General features: G+C 44.9%; 1 long non-coding RNA gene across 2 annotated transcripts; it reads left to right on the top strand.

The window, feature by feature from the left end:
• Positions 1-12,233: 12,233 nt before the first annotated feature.
• Positions 12,234-17,853, top strand: LOC144724499 (uncharacterized). 2 transcript variants are annotated; one of them, XR_013586509.1, is made up of 5 exons: positions 12,234-12,348; positions 14,054-14,209; positions 14,807-15,010; positions 15,141-15,290; positions 16,725-17,853. It is a non-coding gene; the product is annotated as an uncharacterized LOC144724499 (long non-coding RNA). The 2 variants fall into 2 exon arrangements; XR_013586510.1 differs by lacking the exon at positions 12,234-12,348 and adding an exon at positions 12,464-12,510.
• Positions 17,854-21,007: the final 3,154 nt, after the last annotated feature.

The following is a 21,007-nucleotide window of genomic DNA, read 5'->3' as shown; positions in this document are numbered from 1 at the left end:
ATAATTTCACACATTTATGAATCACCTCACGTACCTCTTGGGACATTGCCACGTTCCCCCCCCCCCCCCCCGGGGTCTGCGTACCCCTGGTTGAGAACCACTGCTCTGGAAGATATTTGGTCTATCCTTCTGCTCCGGCCAAACGTCGTTGAAGAATTACGTGGGAGAATCTCCAGTTTACCTCACCACAAGCTATCTGCCAATTTCGATCGATTGTGGTGTAGCCATGCCTTGCCACTGGGTATACTGAGATTTAAGGAACTTGAAGCACCATTTGTTTCAACTACCGTGCCGGGAGATGGAATAAAATCGGCAACCTCTGGTCCAGTGTGCTACCCTTTACACCACTGTGACAGCTCCCTTTGTTTCTCAGTTAAACTGGTAATACGGTAACCGGTTTTTACCAGGTTTTTTGTTGTTCATTCGGTTACCAAGAATGCATAAGAACGATTCTAACCACCATTTTAATAAAGGCATGAACACACACAGTGGAGCACGTGACAAATACGAAGCTGCTAAAGTACCGACAGCAGGTTTTACAGAACTAAACTAATAAACAAGCCCTGGCGCAGGAAGGATGCGACGCACCTGGTCGCAGAGGAGTCCCACGGAAGAGCAGGCCAGGCCAGCAGCACGCTCACAGCAAGAACTCACTCCGCAGACGCCACTTGGAGAGGACGCACACACACACAAGGCACAGGGGCCCCGGTGAGTCACGGTTTGTATACGCCCAATGTAATACAATAAGGCTCACGGTGCATTAAACATTCACAAGGGCGAACATAACCCGGTCCCTGCGCACGGCACCTGCACGCTATTCGCTTACGTACGCCAAAGCATCGGGTATGAGCGTGGCCGCCCAACCATGGCACAAGGGGAATGACATATCGCCTGGTTAAACAAGTGGGTTTCACGCAAGTAAATTGCACTTGTTTCAAATGAAGGGCATTTTTTTTCTAGTCAAAAACCTCAAGAGTGAAGTTTAGAAAGTAAATTGCGGAGCTCTTGTCTATGACAGGGCATTTCACTACTGTACTGTGGTGTGCAGTGGTCAAAATGTGCCGGTATACGATGGTATGCCATACGGGCACTTCTCAGAACACCACACATATATATAACGGTTCCTATTGCGATACGGCAGTGGTTCTCTTCGTGTGCTTCCCGGACCACCGGTGGTCTGTGACGGTCCTCAGGTGGTCCGCGGTGACTGTAATGCAAACGCAGGTTCATCCGGAAAAATAATGGCAACATTTATACCTTTTGTTTCGGGCATTGATATTGATTTCTGTCGAGATTAATCTGTCGTGGGGGTGTGGTGTGGGTTTTGTTGGCCCGGGCAACGCCGGTTATATAAGCTAGTATATATATGAATTTGCAACATGACCATATATTTTGTATACAATTTGCAAGTGTCACTATCCTCTGCAATTAATATAGTCATTTAAAAATCAAGAATATTTTAGGAGACTCTACACAAGTTCGTAGAACGGTATATTAATGCAAGTAGAAACAAAGCACTGTCCAGAACTCGTATTTTCCGCTGCCCTTTTTTCCACAACTCCTATTATCTGTGACAACTGTAGGATCCGTGAAAACTCCTATTATCCCCGATCCTATAATAAAACATACACTGTAAATATTTTTTTTATCTCATCGTGACCACAAATCGTGATAATTAATCAAATCGTGGGGGTGTGGTATGGGTTGGACCAGTGGACGACGCTCTCATTGGCTGAGCGAATGTAAACAAGGACGGCGGCGGGTACATTTTCTCACTCGTAGGTGCTTTTTTGCTTTTTAGATTTTCTTTTTTTGTAAAAAAAATCTCCAAGACAAAGAGCGCTATCGCGAATCAGTGTTCTACAGGGTCGCGCTAAGTGACGTCTGCTTGTAATCAATAACGGATTGCCTGTGACATCCTGTACGCACACTGCAATATACACACATTAAACTCAACTATGTGATGGAGGTGTCAGTCACCCCCTTTTATTCCATCTCAAACACTCACACGGTCTATCTGGTGCTCACCCCGGATAAAATACGGAGATCAAGCATGGCAAAACCGCAACTACATTTGTCGAGTGTCAGTGGGGAATCCCTAATCCTAAATGGCATGGTGCATCACCCACAATGCAAACAAAACAGTGCAAATATAACATGAGAGCAAGTGACGCCGGGAAAAGTTCGGGACTCACATGTAGCAACCGCTGTTTACCACTAAGTGGCAGTGATGCCACTACGGCGCTTGTGCCATGCTCTGTGCACTTTAAGGCCACGTGAAGTATCGAGGGCCCGCAGGCAGGTCGGGGAACCGGCTCAGGTGTCATGGGTTGGTGGCAGTTTCCTTCCTGAGTGGAGAACTGTCCACTCCTCATGGTGACTGGAGCCAGAACCAGTCCACCAAACCTTTTCTGCGTAATTTGCACTTACAAGAAGGTCGTTTGGCTGATGGGTTGTATAAAACATTTTTGCATTATTTTATGTGGAGAGCCATATGTGTGAAGGAAAAGGGAAATAATAAAATAATAAAAATCAAACATAATAAATAATTCTCACGACGTTTCGAACCAAGAAGATGAATCCCTGCAGTCACGAAAGCTTTAAATCGATATATAAAAATAGTAAAAAAATTATCTGTATGTCGGTTTGTGGCTTTGTGTGTTCGCGCACTTGTGAAGGATTTGGCTCTCCAACGGTGGGGTTTACATTAAATAAAAAAAATAACCCGTAAAAACAAAGTTTTTCACTATAGATCCTTTATATGCGTGGCATCGGTTTTCTATTTATTATTCATTTCTGTTTTTTTTGAGTAAAAGTTTCATTTTTATCACATTGGTATTTAAATTAAATATAAGGAAAGTCGTATATAAGGATTATAAGGTTTTCAGTTTTTGCATGATTGTTTATATTGTACATTTTTGTTGTTTTCTTGAATAATTTTCTGTTTAGGAAAAATATATGATTGTGTTAGTAAAATTTTTTTTTTCCTAAAAAGTGTAAAATTTTGGAAAAACATTTTCACGAAAATAAATTGTCACGCACAACGAGTCTGTGTGCAAAATGTCAGCTCGATTGTATCACGGGAAGTGGGTTAAAAAACGACCGAAAGATTTGCACGGTCGTAAGCGCGCAAGCAAGCAAGCAAGTGAACTTAATATAAAGGATTTAATAAGTATAACCAGTAAAAACAAAGTTTTTCACTATAAATCCTTTATATGCGTGGCGGCTAGAGTCCTCTGTCCTCTGGCTTGAGATGGCTGCCACCTATGGGTCAGATGATTGCATTGCACCATTAAGCAATTGGTAATTAAATATATTTTTGTCCTAAAAAGTGTAAAAATTTTGAAAAAAAATTTCACGAACATTAATTGTCACGCACAACGAGTCTGTGTGGAAAATGTCAGCTCGATTGGATCACGGGAAGTGGGTTAAAAACGACCAAAAGATTTGCACGGTCCTAAGCAAGCAAGCGAACTTAATATAAAGGATTTAAAAATAGCCAAGTACCACGCTGTAAGCCCCGCCGTGAGCAACTGCTATTCCTTTTTCATATCCGTCAACTTTTAATAAATTTAATTAGCGATTTAGTGCGATTTTTTTGCGCTATCTCTTTATTTATTTATGACGCGTGCACGACCATACCAACTGACGCGCCTTTGGTGGGGGGACGGCCCATGCCAAGTCGCACGCCATCGGTGGGAGTGAGGGGGACATTTTCTTTTGCGTTAAAAATACTTTAAAAATACATTAAACGCTGAGCTTAAATCTTCACTGTGTGATGTCCCCCCCACCCCGATGCGTGCAGTTACTAATATATACAGTCGCTAGATGCTACCACTATAGGCCGTAGATATTACTGCAGAGCAGCCGGGGAGATCGTGGCTGGGGGGGGTGTCAGGGGTAGCAGCCCAGCCCCAGCCTGCCAAGGTGCCACCTCGGCTGGCTGGACAATCTAGGCGAGTCCAGAGGCTCTGCACTGGACTAGGCCTAACCACGCCACTGTCAGGTGAGTACTTTGTGCTATAGAGTCGATAAATCCTGCTATAGAGTCAGCATGTACTACTGTTGTGATAGCAGGTACCACCACAGTCGGTAGGCACTGCTGTAATCATAGCAGGTACCACCACAGTCAGTCCGCACTGCTGTTAGATTTTTAAGAGTAGTTTTGAAATGTGTTTTTGGCCCGGGCAACGCCGGGTATATAAGCTAGTTTGTTATATTACTCAGGTACTCGGCGACATTCTGCCTCACTTGGCCCACCCGTGACCTTTCTCTCTTGCTTTGTTGGCCTGCGGGGCTCTACCTTACCCCACGCCTCCACATAACTCTGCGAACCACGAGTCCAACAGTCGCAGTCGAGGAGGAAGTCATACCCTGGCTCGCCAGGAGAAGGCAGTACAGCAACAATGTGAAGTTCACCTGCTCAGTCTGTTTGGGATAAAGTGTTGCCCCGTTGTACGCGTGTGTTTTCTCCATGTGCTCCGGTTTCTTCCCACATGTAAACACTCGTGAATTCACCGATAACACTTTCATAATCAGAGGCGTAGCTAGGAGGGGGCAGGGGGGTACATATGTCCCTGGGCGCCAAGGTAAAGGGGCGCCAAAATGAGGCTGACAACGTTACATTAGAACTTATTGCGGCGGGCGCGGCAGCCTGAAACTACTGCACAAATCTACACCTCAACCTAAAAGTTTATATATCCCGCCACACACAGCCTACATGTCATGTAATTACATTTTGGTACGCGCACCTATTAAGAACCTACATGGAAGAACGTCCCAAACAACAGACAGGCACAGTCTTTCAGCCCTAGTCACTGGCCTGTTTTTTGGTGGCGGAAACTACGACATGATGATGAACTTGTTAACAGTAACGGGGAATATGAGATAGAAGAATCTTCTGAGGTTTCAGGTTTCACGATGTTGGCTACTTAGAATTTGATAAAACGACAAAGCTATCGAAAATATCACAGCCTCTTCGCAATGAAATGATTACTCTCGGATCCTTGCCTTTTCAGCACAGAGACAATCTATCATCAGTATCCAGAGAACGTTCAATTACACCAGCATGGTTTAAACGTCGACTAGCGAACGGAGGGGAAGTGAATCGTTCGTGGCTATTATATTCACCAATCAATAATGCTGCTTACTGTTTCTGTTGTCTATTATTTACATCATCGAGTTCAAACTCACGAGCTTCGTTTGAGTTAACAAACGGTTTCAACAAGTGGAGAAAGCCAGAAAAAACTAAATTCTCATGAAAACAATCCTAGCCACCGCATACAGCTTTTACTACATTGAAGTAAGCCAAACGAAGAATAACACTGGTCACACTTTTTCTGGCATAAGGTATTCCAACGGTTTTAAGGTAATGTTGGGGTGCTGATTGCAAATCTGGCATCAGTTTTTGTATATCACGTCAGGTTTTTTGAGATATCAAATATTGCATTTTCAATAAAAAACTGCAGAAGAAAAATATTAAATAAATGTGGATATCTACATAAAATTATATTATAAACGCACTATCCTAAAAATACAGCACCATATTTTAACACTAAAGCAGTCACTGACTCGCAACAACTTGCAATCATAAGTGACAAAGTTAATTTCTGGTAAAATCAATGAAAATGGGGTATGCCGATAGCATAAAAATGATGTGATAGAGCAAATCTGAGATCAGATTTGGAATCAGCACCCTGAAATTAGTCTAAAAAAGCTGCAAAAGTCCAGGCCAGAAAAAATGTTTTTTTTTATTGACCAGTGTAATTGATGGTACTGGAATTAACGCAGTGGTTCAAGCTCAGATTCATTTGGAAAAACAACGTTGGCGAGATATATTGCAAAGAATACTCACCTATATTCAGTTTCTGGTTTCACAAAATTTGGCACCACGTGGCCATGAGGAAAATTTGAATGCGGATGAGGATAAAAATGTTGGAAACTTTCTCGCGCTGATCAAACTCGTTGCTCAGTATGACCCATTGTTAGCAAAACACGTACAGCACGCAGGAGAAAATCCGGGATCAGTTTCTTATTTGTCACCGGAAATCCAGAATGAATTTATCCACATACTTGCGTCGACTGTAAATAACCAATTGTTGAGTGATATCAGGAAAAACAGGTACTACGGTATCTTACTTGACTCAACTCCTGATCGAGGACATCGGGAACAGCTTTCTCAGGTCATAAGATTTGTGGATGTGGATTTTCAAACTAAAAAAGTAACTATCAAAGAATCATTTTTAGGTTATATCGAGATACATGCAAACGATGCAGCAAGCCTAGAAAGAGTCATCGTCGAGAGACTGAAATCTGACAACATACCTCTAGCCGACTGTCGGGCACAATGTTATGACAATGCTGCTGTGATGACTGGGCATATATCCGGCCTTCAACAACGAATGTGACAAAAATCACAGAGCATTGTTTGTCAACTGACAACCACAGCTTAAACTTGGCAGGAGTACACTCAGCTAAACAGGATCCACTTGTCGTCATTTTTTGGAACAGTTGAAAGTATATATTTGTTTTTCTCTCGTTCAACAGTTCGTTGGGAAGAGTAAAAAAAAGCTGTGCCCATCACAGTAAAGCGTGAGTCTGAAACACGCTTGAGTGCACGATCAGAAGCTGTTAAAGCTATCTATGAAGGACTGGATGAACTAGTAGGGCTGCTAGACAAATTATCGGAGGACGTAACTATGACGCCTGAAACCAGAAGTGATGCAGAACAGTTACATTTCTGGAATGTCATTCTTGGAAAAATTTATCGTGTTCAGAAGCGCTTACAGGATCCTACTATGAATTTCAAGGAAGCAGCAACTGATCTTGAATCTTTGGAGCATGAATTTGTCAAGCTTCGTGATGATTTGAGCCAAATTACTGTAGAAAACGCTAAAACAAGATGCACAGCCTGGGGGATCGATGTGGACAGAAGAATTAGGCGACGTCGGAAGATGCCAGGAGAACTGGCAAGAGATGCAGGAGTTTCAGCAGAAGAAGAAATTGTGCGCGTTATGAAGAGCGTATTTTATCGACTTCAACAGATGTCAACACGGTTTTTACGACTAAAAGACCTGAACACAAAATTTGTATTTCTGCTGGACGTCAAAACTCTTCTATCCGACACAGATGTCGATGCAATTCGTCGAAATTGCACAGATTTTGGAAATTTCTATGACACCGACATTAATGGCCATGAACTTTTCACAGAAATTGGAGATTGCAAAATGCTGCTCAGTAACCGGAATGAAGTTCTACCAGAAACTCCTTTGGATCTGCTTGGTTTTATTGTGTTTTATGGAGACGACATATTTCCGAATTTCACTGCAAATGTTATTAACAATAGCAGTTTCAATTGCAAGCTGTGAGCGGTCGTTCAGCAAATTGAAACTTATTTTGTCGTATTTGCGTGCTTCAATGGGACAAGATCGTCTCAGCGATCTTGCTCTTCTTAGCGTTGAAAGAGAAACATTAGAAAAAACAGATTTTGATTACGTGATTGACCAGTTTGCGACAGTGAAATCAAGAGAAATGTATCTATTGTAGACTATGTCAACCAGTCTACGAGAGTGACTGAGTGAGCCATGTAATATAATTTCTATAAATTTGCTTCTTTAAATACAATGTTTCATTAAATTTTTTATTGTTATTCCTTATTCGATGTAATAGCAAAATGTGATTCAACGGGGGGGGGGGGGGGCGCCAATTTTATAGTTCGTCCCCGGAAGCAAAATATCCTAGCTACGCCTTTGCTTTCATTTATAGAAGACCTAGTTTGGGAAATTGGTGGTGCCCGCTCATCACGCGGCTGTTCCCCGTGTCTCCGAATCGTTCCGTCCCTATGAGAGTGAGTGAATACTGTGTGCGCGTTACAAGTTGAAATATATTATTTATACGCAGCGTCATCTCCTTTAGCCGCAGCGCACCTAATTACTCACCATCCTCCACGACATCATCGTCACCTTCTGCATCCCCAACCTTCCAATGGCACAGCGTCGCAACACACAAATACATTTTATACAAATCGGACTCGAATGTACAGAATAAAACTTTGATGAATACCAAGAAAATAATATGCAACTATCAGTGGTCATGGTGTTAATATTTTTCGGTTCATGGGGACCGTTTATGATGTTGGAGCATAGGATACACACATTTTAGGGTAAAAAAACTTCAGTGCGTCAAATTCCTGCAGCCACTTTGGCCATCATTCCGACACATTTGGCCGTCTTCATATAATTTTGGGGAAAATCTCCCCAGTTATGCACGAACGCACAAAACCCTGTATCCACCACTCCCTTTGCCAGTCGCAGAAAGGCCCAGAGTGGTCTTGGGGTGGCAGGGAAGAGTGGAACAGTGGTTAGAGCAATGTGTGGGGGTGGTGGTGGCGGTGGTGGGGGGGGGTCTTTGTCTGAGCAGTGCGGATGGAGGGAGGAAAGCGGCTGCGTGACGTCACCGTCTCCAAGGCGCCGCGTCAACTCCACTCCGGCTCCACACGCTGTTGCCACCCTTCGACTGCTTATACCAACGTATACGAACTTATACTAACTTATACGAACTATAACGACACCCACTACTACATACATTGGCCAAGACACTGTCCCGTACACTGCGATGGTGTACACACGATACAAAGCTGTAAGGACGCGTACACAGTAACACCGATGCACTTACACTTACCACGCTGTAGCATCACCTGAGATTAGCGCGGATGGCTACGTACGGTGCGAAATAAGTTCAACATACATACTCGACACGATAGTGAACGCCTCTATTACACAACGCTTGACGGCATACACGATACACCTCCATAGGACCAGTCCACTACAACACCAGTGTAGAGTAACGCCGCTAGGCCACTCTACGTCTACAATCGCCGACATTCTACCCCACCAGCACACGACACACCGCATACATCGCTCTAGCAGTGTACAAACACGATACACATTTACCCCGACCACACAACCCTCCCCACACCACACGTACCGCTGCGCACACTCTTCAGCCCCACCTGCACGCTGCAGTCTAAAAGACCCCCCCCCACCCCGTATAGCAAACGCTCCAAGTGTTACACCTCGCACACACGCCACGCACTCACACCACGCACTCACATTACGCACACCTCGCACACACACCACGCACTCACACCACGCACACACACCACGCACTCACACCACGCACACGCAACTCGCACACGCACCACGCACTCGCACCACGAACTCACACCACGCACACACACTACGCACTCACACCACGCACACACACCACGCACACACGGCCACTCTTCACGACCCCCACTCCGCAGCAGCAGCAGCAGCGCCCGGGTTCCACGGCCTCGCACTTCCTTCTCAGGGAGCTCCCGGCACGTGGAGCGAAACTTCGGACACCGCGAAATCCGATGCAGTGGTATGTACAGGCTGGTCCAGATGTCTTCTGACCCCCAATTAATTGACTCCTAATGTTTTTTTCCTTTCCATGTTCATTTCTGTTTAAAACACATTCCTGCGGAGGGAGCTGGTAGGAACGTTGGGTTGATCGGTCAATGGCCAGGGTCAACGGCGGCGTGGTGTATTCCGCAAATATGCCCGACTGTGAGGGTGGGCACAATCCGGCGTGAGTAGGTTAAACGTTGAGTTTTATAAGGGCACCACGGGGTGACCAGCCCCTCCCCACCCAGCCCAACTCCTCCCATCCCCCACCCAGCCCCACCCTCCCCACCCAGCCCCTCCCCACCCAGCCCCTCCCCACCCTCCCCTCTCCACCCAGCCCCACCCCTCCCATTTTTGGATTCACGACGGACGGACGGACACAATCCCCTGTGGGCTGGTGTAACCAGGAGGTTCCTACCAGTATATAAACCTTACTCGTACTCAAAATTGTAAATGTTGTGGGTTTACTCTCCAACACACCGGCGTGCTGAACTAGTAACGAATTGGCACGTTTTGTTTACGACACGTTTATATTTATGCAATCAAACCCAACAACCTCTATTATGGGCCCCCTTTGACTACCACCATGACATACGTTTATAACAACAACAATGTAACGTTCTTGAAAACGCGGTTTACATTTATTTTTGTATCAAAATTCTTTCATTTACGTTCCACGTTTTGTCTTCATTTAATTAGAGCAGTAACGTTTAACAACCGTGCGAGACAAATCACAACATTGGGCCCCCACCTGACCCATTGCCGCACCCCCTGAGCTGATAATGTCCTTAACCGCAGTCACTGTTTGAGACAGATAATTGCGTTCAGCGCCCAACTTTCTTGTTACACTTTTACTTTTACGTTTGCTCAGGTAATCCTCACCGACTCTCAAGGCTCTTTGGTAGGAGGGTCCTGCCAAGTTGTTGGAGGAGGGGGTGACGTTGATGCTACTGTGTGCACCGTACTCCCAATTGAGTAATTTGCAGGTAATTGTTTAGCAATGTTATATTGGACCGATATCGGTTACATCGCATGTGTTTTTTTATAGCTGTGGGAGGAAACCGGCAAACCACGATGAAACCCTCATGCAGAACAGGGGGGGGAACACACTTCACACAGAAAGCCACCCTAGTTAGGAGTCGAACCCAGACAGTTGATGCTATAAGTCACAAGTGTCACCATTATGCCACGCTTTCACCCAAATACTGTAGCTAGTTCGTGAGCCCAGACAAAAAAGAAAAAAATTTACCAGGCAAGGCCCACCGCTCTTTTTCAGAAGCAACCTGGCCACAAATGATAGTTCAATGAAGTGGCTCATGTGGAAATTTATAGCAGCTAAATACTCTAATCACATTTGGGGGGGGGGGGGAGGGGAAACCAGAAGAACCGGAGAAAAATCCACACGACCACGGGAAGAACATGCAAACACACGACCTCCTGCACACCAGGCGAGGGAGTTAACATCTCACCACCACTTGTCGGCACCACCTGAGGTGACGTAACTTTAGTGGTTACAATTTATATATGTGATAACAGTAATTATGTGATGTTTAATTGAAATGAGTGGGTTATCAAATAATGCATAGTTACGTAGAATTATTAGCCTGAGAAATTATTTTGTACTCCTAGGTGGCATCAATTTTTGCTCTGGCCCATGGAAGAATAATCCTACTTTGTACCCCTGTGTCAAGGTTATGGATCACAAGTGCTCTATTGGTTCGGAAAAAGCGAGAACCGAATAATTGGTATGGAAAAAAATTAGGCTTTCGCAACCAATATTATCCATAATAGAGGTTTTTTGGGTTAGATCGCGTCAATATAAATGTATTGTAATTACCGACAAAACATCGAACTCCAATTGTACATGTTGTGGGTTTACTCTCCAACACACTGGTGTGGTGAACTACTAACGAATTGGAAGTTTTTGTTTCCATGACAAACCATACTAATTGACTGCGTTGGGTGGTGGCGGATTTAACGACACATTTATATTAAGGAATCTAACCCACTAAAAACCTTGTAAAAAATATAACTATACACTCAAAGCAAATTGAGCAACCTTTTCACACGTAAATTTGGAAAATTATTTTAAAAATAAAGTATTCAAGGAAAGATTACTTCCAAAAATATAATGGGATACATATATTTGGAAGAGGGGAGCATTGTGTGGCACTGCATAACTCTAGACACACCCGGTACAGTGTCTGCCTCTGCACCAAAGGGTGATTGGTGGTGCAACTATAGACCACGGTAAATTCACGCAATAAGAACCAGACGGTAGGGGTGCAAATAGTTTTAAGGCACAACCAATAGCTTTCTTACACCAAGGGGAAATCTCACACCAGTTTCACCCGTGCAAGAACCACGCACAGGTACGACAACACGACACACCCCCTGCCCTCCGCTGCCTCTGCAGCTTTACGCGAGATTTCACTGGCCCCACTCCTTCCCTTAGCCCTATTCCAGACCCCTTTTCGAGGCCCTTGACACTGTCATGAGCCGTGTCGTGGTGTGTGCGGAAGCCCCCACACGTTGCAGGTGATGTTGCGTGTTGTACGAACCCCCAATCCTCGGGGGAGTCATCCTCTTGACTCAGACTAAACCCACTCGGCCATTTGCCCATGTGTTTTACCGTGGTTCCTCCTGTATCCTTGTGTTTGCCTCGTAACAACAGCCTTGATATGTCTCTTCGAAATAGAGTAGTTCCCTGTTTTTTCTGCATCTTCCTTTAAAATAGGGTTAATTTATGCGTGCACATGTTTGCATATGTATGCATGAGTCTGTGTTTGACTCCAGTTGGCCAAAACCATGACCGACTCAACACGACTGCTCCGCCGCCCCCTGCCGCCAGCACCTCCAACTCTGCCAACCTCACCAACCCCTCGCGCCACACACCCCACACCATCTTCACCTGCCTCAGGTGTGTCACCAACCCCTCGTGCCACACACCCCACACCATCTTCACCTGCCTCAGGTGTGTGACCAACCCCTCGAGCCACACACCCCACACCATCTTCACCTGTCTCAGGTGTGTGACCAACCCCTCGCGCCACACACCCCACACCATCTTCACCTGCCTCAGGTGTGTGACCAACCCCACATGCTACGCACCCCACACGATCTACACCTGTCCCAGGTGTGTGACCAACCTCACGAACCCCACGCGCCACACACCCCACACCATCTACACCTGTCCCAGGTGTGTGACCAACCCCACTCGCTACACACCCCACACCATCTACACCTGCCCTAGGTGTGCTACCAACCTCACCAACTACACCATCTATGCCACCCGAGGTCCACTGCCCTATTTGCATTGTGTGTATGATTCCCCTCTCCCCTTTATACTTTGCTGTCAGACATGAAGATGTGAAGGTAGATTTTATATATTTCATTTTAAGGCCAGTGTTATTTCAGAATGTGCTTGAGTGCGTTTAGGAATTGATTATGCAATTTGAACGTATTTTATTTATTTAAGGGGCGCCACGTTCATGTGATGTTATCTCCTCGACTGGTATGCAGGAGGTCAGGGGTTCGATCCTGACCCTGATGCCTGTATATTTGGAGTTTGCATGTTCTCCCTGTGGTCGCGTGGAGTTTTTCTCCAGGTTCTCCGGGTTTTCCCTCCACATTTAAAAACATGTGTTTAGACTATTTAGATTATTTTACTGCTATAAATGTCCAAATGATCAGCCATTTTGTTGGTGGCTTTTGAAAATTAAATGGGCTTTGTCTGGTAGGATGGGGATAGTTTAGTTTTGTTTGTATGTGTTTTGGTGATTTGTTTACCTTTCTTGTACGTTGCACTCCTATCATGTTTTTGTATTTGTTGTTGTAGCGTTCTTACCTGCCCCTAATGGACATAAGTGAAAAAGAGCTTTATAGCTCATCGGATTCCTCCAGTAGAATGAAATATTCTGATTCTGTGTATGGAAATTAGCATACAGACCAAAAAGCAACTCGTTCTGATTCCATTTATTGTGTGTTATGTACTGCATTGTACTGTAGTGTGACGCGTACGGTTGGCGATGTTGGTAGCATACCTGGGACAGACGTTGATGGTGCGGGATCTGTGACACGTGCGGTTGGTGAGGCTGTCATTGTCATTGGACCAAGTCATTCACATGATCTGTCAGTCATCTCAGTCAGCCCATAACATCGGGGTCTGTCCTGTGACCTCGTGTCTGCAAGTGCCTTCTAACACTTCACATGGCCTCAAAGGGCACTTAACCTGGCACGAGTGCTGTGATAACATCACCGTCACTTAATAGCGAATAGAGGCTGCTGTTTTATTGTAGTTATGTCCGTAGTCTCGATATTGGAGGGTACATTTTTCTCAAAGACCATAAACCCCAGCTGAAGTCCTGGGGTTAAAGTTCTACATTATATTAACCCTTATGCTAAACACTTAATAATATACTATCCACATTTTCATTGAACCATATAATTCACGTAATAATAATTGATTATGGAGTATGACACAAAAACCCACAGAAAGTGGCCAAATTAATTATTGGTTACTGATTATTCACGTTGGTCATCTTGATTATTAGACATTTGCAGTGAACAGTTTGTGTGTGGCTGCTTCTTCAGTCTTTTGCGCTGTATGTATGTGTGACCAGCAGACTGGAGCCGCCCGGAGTGGTCCTGCGGCCCAGCTCCCCTCCCACCTTCTAGACCATTCAGACTGCCGGGCTTGAGGGCCGTGGCTACTTGCAAACACTGCCATGGGAATCCACCCATATTCACACTCGATGACTTCTTGGCCTTCCCGCCCTTTGGTGTGGTTCACATACTGTACTTACATTTACAAATTATTACATTTACCACTTGGACACAAGCAATCAACAGGCATACAGGAATTCCTCAATTATCTAACTCCCAATTTATGAATGTTCGCTTGAACGAAATTTGAACTGACATATCTGTTGCTTATTCCGGTTTCAAGTTTATTTTGTTGAACCAGGTGAGTACAGAATTGTCTTATTTGCAAAATGACAAAGTATTGGTGGCAGCGACAGTATTCAAGCCCATTACTTAGACCACTCGGCCACGCTACCGTGAGTTAAAGCATTATCAGTTGCCGAAAGGTGGTTAAAATAATAGAATCAGTTTTATAAAGTGCCTTTCAAATTAGTAGACTCAAAACACTGACACATTGTATTCAGCAATATATTATACATGTAAAAATGTGCATTTAAAACATAACTTAAATATATGAAAGCTATAAAATATTCACCTTGGGATGATTTGTTGTACCTACAATTTAATGAGTAAATTAACATGGGATGCTTGTCGATATAAAACATTAAAAATAAATGCAAGGGTTAACGTGGACAGCATTACATTCAGATGATCTATGTGTTCTCTCCGCATAGACCCCGTTTCCCAGATAAAGTGGCTGAGGCAAGCTGTGCTCTCACGCTGCAACTATGGTAATCTTGTGCGCATGCTGGCATCCACGCTGGAGAAGGGCCATTGCGGACACAGCAAGCACAGGGAGATCACGGACGTTGTTATTTCCGTGCAGGCCATCCCAGCCGCGCCACCTGCACGTGTCCCTAAACTTCAGCTCCTTCTGGGTCAGCTCCACTCAAAGACACGTTTCATATTGTGCATAGTCCACATCTACATGTCTACCACAGCTGAATATGTTGAATCTAATATTTGATGTGAATCACATGACACCTGTCTTCTATGCTTTCCCAACAGAAATAAGGGCCTTTATCCAGGAACATATGGCAGCTCTGACCATTGGCACCCTTGATGATGATGAACTTAGGGAGAAATGGAATACAGAGAAATCTCAGCATCTTCAATCAAAATGGGAACCACACGTCAAGGAATCACCAATTCAGCCAGGTACAACATAAAGGTGTGAGCAGCCACAGTGGAGTCGGGTCTTAAACAACGACTGTTTGTAAGACATTTTCAAATGTACTTCTCTTTATGAAGAGTTAGTGTTGATGGTTTGAAATTTTCAAGTCAAAGTTGAAGTGATTTCTTGTTTAAATGAGCACTGCGGCGACACTTATTTCACATTGACAGCCCTGAGCCAGTTGTGTAAATTCTACATTGCTATGAAAAGGGAAATAATATACATGGACTATGACTTGAAAGTTTCACCAGTATTAACCTGCGTGCTTCAGTCTACTATAATGTAGCAGTGAGGGTGAGGTCGGTTGGATATGTTTTTACATGTGACCAGTCTAATTATCATTCGGCACCTTTTCTTTTTGGAAATCTATATCCTTGTCTAGAGACACAAGTCTTGCGTTTTCTTCACAAAGGCTAATATTGACGATGCAGATACCAGTTAGTAACAAGTCAACTTCCAAGTCTCAGTGTATTGTGTCAGATATAACACAACTTAGTCTGGGTAAACCCAGGATGGAACACAGTGAGTCCTTTAAAATGTTTCCAGCTACTACAGCTGTCAATGTCGACAGGGTGAATGTCTCTAAAGCTCAAGGTTGTGTGTCAGACAGCAGTGTTGGAGAAAATAAACTTATATGTGTAAGAAATTGCTGAAAATAAGTTAGGTAGGTTTGACAATGCAGAGAGACTACACACTTCATTCTTGATGAGAGCTGGGAAATTATGGAGCCTGGAATCACTATTAGTATTGGACATCTGTGAAAAAGGGCTTCATAGCTCATCGGATTTCTCCAGGATAAATACAAATTCTGATTTTGACTTCTTAGAATCGAATAAGTTTGCGAGCAGCATTGTCGGATCTGTGGAATTGTGAAAGGACAGGCTGCGTGGACCTCTGTATGGTGCTCGGGCAAGAAAGGAGGTCCTGGTCAGCCAAGTAGTTTTAGCCACAGACCCCACGTTAACTCCTCACATGGGGCAATCCATTACCCTGAGGCAGATTTGAGTGCGCCACATTGGCTGCTTTCCAAGACAAATGGGAGCCCACTTTCCAACACTGGAGCCATCGGAATGAACAGTACCAAGTATGCCAAAATTATCATGGGGGATTTCTGACCATACTTCACCATGCTGGTCAGTGCGACTTGATGTGGGGAAGAGAAGGGCTGGTTCTGAAGTTAACAGTGGCCACGAATCGAACTCAGGTGACTGGGTTCATAGCTCAACACACAGGAAGGAATCAACAGATCAAATGCAGCACAGTCTGTATGCATACATTTGTGATTGTTCCACTGCAGTGTTCTTAGACCTAGCCATCCGGCATTATGCACACGTAGATAAGTGCATCGTTGAATTTTCAACACTACAGCTGAAATTGTCGTGAGCGCAGCGTCCGTGTTCTGTGCCGTGTGAGCGCAGCCGTCGGGCTTGTGCTGCACGCTGTGCCAGCAGGCAGCTTCCAGGGCGAGGCGCGCAGCCGCTCACCCTTCAGCACCGTCATCAGCCCTGCTGAGCTCGCCGTGCTGCACTGCTTACTGCAGGGTGGCACCACGCTCAGCCTCAAGGCACGTGCCACACTTCGTTTGGTTCATTAAGATGCCGTCTGCTGTTGTATATGTTGGGTATCAAAATTTGTTATGTTGTATGCGTGCGTGGGTGAAATTATTATGTTGTATATGTGGGTTATGAATATTCAGTGAAAATAATAATAATCAAATGAAATTTGGCCAAATGTGTAATTATCCGGAAATATGTTAATTTATGTAATTATGTACATTTAATTATGCCAATTCGAGAGGTAATCGTAGTAATTATGCGAGTGGGTGTAATTATGATAATGCAAGTCGTTATGATAACCAGACCCCGCCTCGGTGACGAGGGTGGGTTATCGATCGGAATAAGGCAATTAATCGTATGCAGTTATGCAGGTGTGGTGTAAGTATGCAAGATTAACTTAGATTAACTCGGCATCGTTGTCTAGGTTCGTCTCATTCTCGCTTATTTTAGGTCCCCGGTTCACCCCGTTATCGCTTTAACATTTACTGAGTATGTATTAGTGTGTTTATTAAGGTCACCAAGTTCAGATCTCAACGCAGAAGCAGATCTTATGCATAGATTTCAGGAAAGAATCACACAACCACTTCTGTATTAATCAATTTATTACTAATTCAACCTCAACTATGATATAGTATGCGAACTCTCATTCCCGGAACGTCAACACGGCATCAATACAGTATCATCAACGATTGTCTGATTTCACTTTGACAACGGCACATGGATCCCGCATAACGCGATGGTTGTTAGTGAGAGAGAGTCGTTAAAACATGCAAATACTATGCTAAGAAAAACCTTAACGTTAATGAATGATTACTCAATATTGTTCACGCAGTACCGTACTCCTTATTGATCATACGCAACCCTTATCACGTTGTTAGCACCTTGGGTCACGGGACAGTTGAATATTCTGTAGAGGATGCGAGTACGTGCGGCGATTATGACTGAAAGATACTTGAAAGATTATACGGCGATAAAAAAACACAATCAAAAACAGTTATTATTCTTAAAGGCACCAATCTCAACAGATACATCGGCAGGTTATCTGACAACAGAATGGCTCGGAGTAAGGGCCTGCGACGGTGCTCCTTTCCCGAAGATCGTTATCTTGTACCAAGTTTACTAATTGGGGACCAGATCACCTGATAAGGATCTGGTGGGCCACCACTCCCCACGGGAGCGTGGCTCGGCGGAAGGAGGTGCCAAGAATCAATTCGTATTGATGGATCTGTTGGGAATTTATGCGATTAAGAGTACAGCCCACTAAGTGTTAAAGATAAAAATTACGAACACTCTTATAAACGACGGATGGCCATCACTCGGTCTCGCTGTGATGCCTTCACAGCCACGGATGGCTTATGGGTTCGAGTGTTTTGAGTGGTAAGAGTTGTCTTGAATAGTCAGTGTTCGGAGTCGGTTCTTTATGTCAAACAGACGCCTGGTGGTCGTGTGGTGAGGGGGCGGTGCGCGTCATACGTATCAGTCGCTCCCCTGTCACCGTGGTGAACTGGTGGATGCCTGTTGATACGCTGTCGTAGTTCGGAACCCGGTCGGTAGGTGGCGCCCACAGCTCGCTCGCAGCGTGCAGTGTTGGGTCGTCGACCAGGGTGAGCACGAAGCCTCGTCGCCAAACCGCGATTCTCGCCACTCCGGCGGCAGCAGAGACCTCCGACTCAGCAGAGGTTGACCCACGCAGGCCGAGTTGAGCTGTCAAGCGGGTCTTGCCCGCCTGCAGAGGAGATGGGGAGCCGCTTGAGTCGAGCCCCGAGAGCCGGCTCCGGTGAGCCGATCGAACTCGGCTGAGTCCCAGACGAGCTGAAGAGTCGAGCCGACCCGCTGGTCGCAGCTCGCTCCTGAGTCGACCCTCCCGGTCGAGCTGAAGATGAGTCGAGCCGACCCGCTGGTCGCAGCTCGCTCCTGAGTCGACCCTCCCGGTCGAGCTGAAGATGAGTCGAGCCGACCCGCTGGTCGCAGCTCGCTCCTGAGTCGACCCTCCCGGTCGAGCTGAAGATGAGTCGAGCCGACCCGCTGGTCGCAGCTCGCTCCTGAGTCGACCCTCCCGGTCGAGCTGGTTTCCAATGCTCAGGGTCCTTTCTTTTATGCCGAAAAATCCCTTTGGGTCCTGCCCACAAGGCGGGGTTTCTTTCGATTTTTGCTGTGTCAGGATCTGTCCGTAGGTAGGTGTGTCCATGTGTGTGTCCGTACGTCCGTATGTCCTTGTGTGCATCACCCACGGTATATTCCGTTGTCATACTCCCTCCATAAAATCCACGAGCAAACAATCAGATGTTACAAATTGCCTCACAGTCGTCTCTCTGTCTGGGTGCGATATTATCTCTTGTCTGGCCTTCTTCATGAACCAAAACACAGACGTTACAAATCGTCTCACAGGCGTCTCTGTCCGTGTTGCACGACCTGGAGGGAGGGCAACACTCCCTCCGACCCTCACCGATGCACAAAGAAATGGTTAAAAAGTTTTAAGTTAACATTTGTCCCTTACCATTTCACAGTTATGATTCTGTATGTAACCTAAGGTCTGCCGTTTCCCATCGTGGTGCTTGACCCAAGTGGAGGTGCCTCCCCGAGCGTATACACACTCTTATCCCGCGCTGCGGGGATACAAAGACGGCCGGGATCTCCCTTTCTCTCTGACCCTGGGTTTAACATCGCTCTTTTATTATGTATTTTATATTCGACCTGGTGGTGATTCATCCCGTTATCCTGGCTTTTCATAAGTTTTACTTTTGTCTTTTCATGCATAGGCTTATTATTGTTAATTTATTTCCGATATCTTAGGTTAAGGGGTAAGTTTCTTGATCCTAGGAATTCGTATTCCTTGGTGTCTGCATGGTTATATAAGCGGAATATAGTTTACGGTGAATAGCGTTAACATTGATGTTATGTACGATATTATGTATTGTGATGTCTTTAACTTAACTTGTTTATCAGGGCTTTACTGACATGAAGTTGCATTTCATAGCCCCGCAGTCTTTGCCTCACCCTGTCTCTGCTCGCCGTTGTTGCTGTCCAGCTGACGCCGTTAACTCAAGGCCTCATTAATTTCCGTCACTCCTTGTAGGTGAGGGCGGTTGAACCTTGGAGTCAGTTCTGGTTTTTGTCTGCCTGCTTCTTCTGATGTCCCCTGACCCCTGAGTTATTATTTCTACTTTTATGGCCTGTCGAAGCCCGACTCGCTGTTGCTGGGCTGGTGGGTCGCTGGGATGGTGTCGTTCCCGGCTTTTTGCTTACGTTTGCAGTTCGCCGTGCTCTTAATTTCCTTCCCTCTTCAACCTTATATCGACTATTCGCTCCTGTCTGGGTGCGATTCAATTTTGACTTAGGAAGGTTCTGATTGTCATATGCTTCGGGTCGAGTTGTATAAAAAGTATTAAAGTATGGAAATAACATTTCATATTGACTTAATGATGGTGATGGTTCAGTAGGCGTAACTTGTGGCCTGGTTTAATTGGAGTGGGTGTGAATATCAATAACTTTAGCCTACCCTGTTGTTAAATTCCGACTTTAACGTTACTTTAATAGCAATACAGAATAATTGAGCTTTTTGTCTTAACTAGTCGAACGCGAACTTCTGGTGACCCCCGCAGCCTTGTTGTTGCTGAGTCTGCATGGTTGAGAGATATACAACCCTCTTATTTGTCTCACTGTGGCCACCCAACCTTCTGCTCTGGGAGTGTTATTCTTAATTTCAGGTCAAAGGCCCCCTCACGTTCAGACGTGCAGGGTTGTTTAAATCAGCTCCCTCCCCTGTGCACACAGCCTTGAGCTGACCCACTTATTTAATAATTTAATTCCTTGGCCTTTTTGGGTATCTTTGCTCCCTCCAGTTCATTACTTAACAACCCCTGGTGTTTTGCAGTTTGCTGCGCTTTGGTGTGTTTTTATTCATTATATAACAAGTAAAAAGATAATATATAAAAAATATCAATTTTGGAAGAAGGCTAGTACACAACACTGCCCAAAGCTTAACTGGAATTCAAATAAATACCGAGTTATTTTATGCGTAAAAAATTACATATAGAACACAGAAGTGCTCGCCAGCCACTGTTTAACCCTTTCCTGTTCCGATGACGAAACCGGAAGTGAAACTAAAATAAAATAATTGTATCGGTACCGAGGCTCCCACAAGG

This window comes from Lampetra planeri, chromosome 21 (genome assembly GCF_965212315.1).
Source record: "Lampetra planeri chromosome 21, kcLamPlan1.2.h2, whole genome shotgun sequence".
In the NCBI taxonomy this organism is placed as follows: Eukaryota; Metazoa; Chordata; class Hyperoartia; order Petromyzontiformes; family Petromyzontidae; genus Lampetra; species Lampetra planeri.
Note: the sequence above shows the minus strand (reverse complement) of the source record. Positions and strands in the feature narration are given on the sequence as shown.